The sequence below is a fragment of the Ailuropoda melanoleuca genome, chromosome 8, assembly GCF_002007445.2.
Source record: "Ailuropoda melanoleuca isolate Jingjing chromosome 8, ASM200744v2, whole genome shotgun sequence".
Taxonomy (NCBI): domain Eukaryota; kingdom Metazoa; phylum Chordata; class Mammalia; order Carnivora; family Ursidae; genus Ailuropoda; species Ailuropoda melanoleuca.
The window spans coordinates 18988807-18994220 of record NC_048225.1 but is presented as its reverse complement, the minus strand read 5'-3'; positions in this window follow the sequence as shown (position 1 = coordinate 18994220).

Genomic DNA, 5414 nt, shown 5'->3' with positions numbered 1-5414 from the left:
GGCTTGTGTGTGGCTGGTCAGTTCAGTTTCCGTCACTTCCTCACTCAGTCCAGAGCTTGGTGCTGCCCTGATATTTCATGGTTGGACTGTCACTACTTAATTCTGTCATGATAAGGTAACCAAGGATTGTCTAAAGGCATTGCAAGTGGAAAGCAATCTAGTCTTCCAATGCTTCCTCTTCCTGCCAGGGTGTGAGTGACCACTATCCACCCAGGGAAAAAAGACGACCTTCTGCCTCCTTGGAGTTTCTTATGCTTTGTTGCTGTCGTTTCATAGTAATTATCATTAGATTCTGGAAACCATGCTTCACTCTTGTTTCTTTAGTTTCTCCCAGATTGTTTTTTTGTCGGGGAGCCAGCAACACATGTTGCTTCACCCTTTGACAGAAACCAGAAGTCTCTGATGTTTATATAGATTAAGCCCATCTCCATGGCCACATCTTTTCCAAACCCTTCTTCACTCATTCCTAATCCCTCCCAACACAAAAACCAACACAGACATGCCTCCTTGTTTTCTTATGCTTCACTTTACTGCACCTTGCAGATACTGTGTTTTTTATAAATTGAAGGTCTGTGGCAATCCTGAATGGAACAAGTCTATTGGCACCATTTTCCCCCAGCATGTGCTCCCTTCACATCTGTGTTACATTTCAGTAATTCGTGAACTATTTCAAACTTTTTCATTGTTATTTATATTTGTTATGGTGATCTGCGATCAGTGGTTATGACTGGCTGGTTAGCATTTTTTAGCAATGAAGTATCATTAATTAAGGTATGCACATTGTTTTTTAGACATAATGCTATTGCATACTTAACAGACTACATTATAATGTAAACAACTTTTATAGGCACTGGGAAAGCAAAAAAATTTATTTGACTCACTGTATTGCAATATTTTCTTTACTTTGGTGATCTGGAAGAGAACTTACAATATCTCGAAAGTACGACTGAAACCCAGAGGAAACTGGGGAGCCAAGAGCTAAGGAAGAGTAAGACTTCCAGTGGTTTTTCTCCAGGATTCTTAGCTAGTGGTTCTTCCTTCTCGTGGGCTCCATGAGAAGCTCATAACACACAGCTTATAGCATACACAGCTTATAACATACATCACCAGCTATTATGGACCCAAAATCATACGTCGAAGTGCTAATTCTCAGTGTGACAATATTTAGAGATAAGACCTTCAAGGAGGTAAATGAGGTTAAGTGAGGCCATCAGGAAGAGACCTGATCCAATATGACTGGTGTCCTTAGAAGAAGAAGAGACACCAGGAGTATGACAACAGAGGAAAGGCCCTGTAAGAAAGTCAGAGCAAGAAGGTGGCTCTCTACAAGACAGAAAGCAAAGGCCTCACCAGAGACCAAGCACCTTGACCTTGGTCTTCCAGCCTCCAGAGCTATAAGAAAGTACATTTTTGTTGTTTAAGACACCTATTCTGTGGTATTCCACTATGGCAGCCTGAGCAGACCCATACATTTGCCAACTAGCACTAAAAAGTGCCCAGAGGACTCTGGACACTTATAACATCCTGATAGCAAGGTTGCTGCTTATAAAACATGCCTTCTCCAGTATCCAACATATATATATCACACCAAATTTCATACATCCTGTCTTGCAAACGCAGAGAAGGAAAAGAACCCCGGTTGTAACCATCCAAATATATCCCAAATGGATACCATAAAAATATCTTAGATGAAGAAAAACACTTCTCTGGTAGAGAAAGCAGATGTTGAATGTCTGCTCCCACATACCATGACCCCACCTTGCCAGATAAGGAATGTCATAAACATGGATGAGGAAAGTGTGTTGATAGAAAAAGAATGATCCATCATCCAAGCACAGTCTAGGAGTACCATAGAACTTGCAAGGCATTTGGGAGATATTTCCTATACTAATCACAGATAGAGAAATGCAAAACATTTAAAAGCCTGGAAAGAACGTATACTACCCAGAGTAATCTATACATTCAATGTAATCCCTATCAAAATACCAACAGCGTTTTTCACAGAACTAGAACAAACAATCTTAAAATTCGTATGGAACCACAAAGACCCAGAATAGCCAAAGCAATTCTGAAAAAGAAAAACAAAGCTGGAGGTATCACAATTCCAGACTTCAAGCTGTAGTAATCAAAACAATATGGTACTGGCACAAAATAGACACATAGATCAATGCAACAGAAAAGAATGCCCAGAAGTAAACCCACAATTATATGGTTAATTAGTCTTCAATCAAGGAGGCAAGAATATGCAATGTGAAAAAGGCAGTGTCTTCAACAAATGGTATTGGGGAAACTGCACAGCTACATGCAAAAGAATGAAACTGGCCCACTTTCTTACACCCTACACAAAAATAGACTCAAAATGGATTAAAGACTTCAATGTGAGACCTGAAACCATAAAAAGCCTAGAAAAGAACACAGGCAGTAATTTCTCTGCATCAACCATAACATTTTTCTATATATGTCTCCTGAGGCAAGGGAAACAATAGTAAAAATAAACTACTGGAACTATATCAAATATGTACAGGAAAGGAAACAATCAACAAAACTGAAAGCCTACTGAATGGGAGAAGATATTTGCAAATGACATATCCAATAAAGGGTTAGAATCCAAAGTATATAAAGAACTTATACAACTCAACACCAAAACAAACAAACAAACAAACAACAACAACAACAACAAAAACGCAAGCAAAAACAAAAAAAAAAACAAATAGCCCAATTTAAAAATGAGCAGAAAACATGAACAGACATTTCTCCAAAGAAGACATATAGCTATCCAACAGACACATGAAAAGATGCTCAACATCACTCATCATCAGGGAAATGGGAATTGAAACCACAATGAGATATCACCTTACACCTGTCAGAATGGCTAAAATCAAAAACACAAGAAACAGCAAGTGTTGGTGAGGATGTGGAGAAAAAGGAACCCTTGTGCACTGTTGGTGGGAATGCAAACTGGTGCAGTCATTGTGGAAAACAGTATGGAGGTTTTTCAAAATATTAAAAAATAGAATTACCGTGTGATCCAGTAATCACACTACTGGGTATTTACCCAAAGAATATGAAAACACTAACTCAAAGGATATATGCACGCCCATGTTTATTACAACATTATTTACAGTAGCCAAATTATGGAAGCAGCCCAACTGTCCAACAATAGATGAATAGATAAAGAAGATGTGATATACATGATGGGATATTACTGAACCATAAAAAAGAATGAGATCTGCTGTTTACAGCAACATGGATGGATCTAGAGAGTATAATGCTAAGCAAAAGAGGTCAGAGAAAGATAAATACCATAGGATTGCACTCATTTGTGGAATTTAAGAAAGAAAACAAATGAACAAAGGGAAAAAAAGAGAGAGACAAACCAAAAAACAGACTCTTAGCTATAGAGAACAAACAGATTCTTACAGAGGGGAGATAAGTGGCAGGATGGGTGAAGTACGTGAAGGGGATGAAGAGTACGTTTAAACTTGATGGGCACTGAGTAATGTATAGAACTGTTGAATCGCTATGTGGTACACCTGAAACTAATATAACACTATATGTTAACTCTACTGAAATTAAAATTTAAAAAAATAATAAAAGATTTTTAAAAACTTAAATAAATAAATACATAAGTAAAAGCCTGGAAAGAACAAAAAGATACAGCGAAGAGAGGTTTACATATTCCATTTACATGTGGCTAACCCCTTTCCAGCCCTCTCAACATATCGAATACGAGGGGATTGTGGGGTGCTCCAATCAGATAGGGACCACCAAAAGTGGGGCATCCCAGTTGGGTGGGGGCCTGCAGTGCAGGTGGTGAAAGGATTCACCCAAGGCAGAACAAAAGAGATAGAAGTTTACTGAGCACACCACGAGGGAGTGGTGGGCAGGACAGCACAAGGAGGGACTGCAATAAGGTGCTGGTGAGCGGCCACAGTTATAGGGCAGAGTGAAGAGGTAGGGGAACACATGAAATTTTCCCTTTTTTGGTAACTCTCCCTCGTTGTAAGTAGCCCATTCGTTAGTTAGGATCTATGGCTATTTTGGGGTGCATCATTTAATGAGCCTGTTTGCATTCAGTCCAGGAGGTCACTGTGAACCCTTTTGCCTTGTTCACATTTCCATGGCTCAAGCCTGTTGCCTAAAAGCCACCACTATGGGGATCATCTCCAAGAATCATCTTGAATTTTCTGAAATCCTTTAAATGGAGAGGATATTAGTTAGTATGGGTCCCCCTAAATATTTAAGACTTGATTGCAACATAAAAAATTTTTAAAAATTTAAAAGCACACAAAATTTCCTTACATGGAAAATAAAAGCCGGTTCACAAATTCATAACACTGCATCATACTACACCCATTCCCCTTACAACTTCCTGTTCATGTGACTGTTGAAATCAGAAATCCTCCTCTGATAGCGAAAGTGGGATCCTAAATGGCTAGCTCCACCTGCCATGAGCTCACCTTTCAGGCTAAGGCTAAACAACAGAAGCAGATGCCATGGAAAGGAGTGTCCCTTGCCTAAATGTGCTCCCCACAATTCCCTGCACATAATTTGCACATCATAAATGCTGAACAAATGAAAAAAGTAAAGACTAACTATGGCGGAAGACACAACAGACGGACACATAGGGAAATGTCACCGTTATTACTGATAGAATTGATAGGATAAAATGTCTTTGGCTCACCTCCACTTCACCCAAGAATCCAAGCTCACAGGCTCTGGTCTCCAGCAGTGTGGTCAACAGACAGGGGCACCTCAACAGAGGAAGTGCTTGCTCAGATGAGCCTACAGGTGGTCAGAGAACAGACGGAAACACAGCGCACCCTCTGGAGAGGAGGCCAGGTCTGAACAACAGAGTTCCAAAAAGCTAAGTCAAACTTGTTCAACTCTTTCTCCCCAGCTTGCTGATGAGATAAATCAGTTGTCCTCCTTTGAAGGAGTGTGGGTGGAGGTGTTCAAGTGTCTCCACAAGATAACATGCCTCCAAGCACTCTTTGTTCTTTATTTTCCTATAACTTCTTCTTTTTTTTTTAAGATTTTATTTGAGAGAAAGCTCCAACGAGGGAGTGGGGGGAGGGCAGTGGGAACAGAGGGAGAGGGGGAAGCAGACTCCCTGCTGAGCAGGGAGGGTAGGGCTGATCCCAGGACCCTGAGATCACACCTGAGCCAAAGGCAGAGGCTTAACCGACAGAGCCACTCAGGTGACGCTCCCACACTTCTTAAGTTGGATGCTTGCCATGATTCTTGTCAGTCTTTCTCCTTTTCTTAGAAGCATTTCTAAGCATTTAAAGCTATAAAATGCCTTTTATATATCACTTGAGCTATTTTGCATATATTTTGATATTTAGTATTTTCATTATCACGCTGTTCCAAGCATTTTCTAATATACATTATGATTTTTTTCAGTCAAGTGT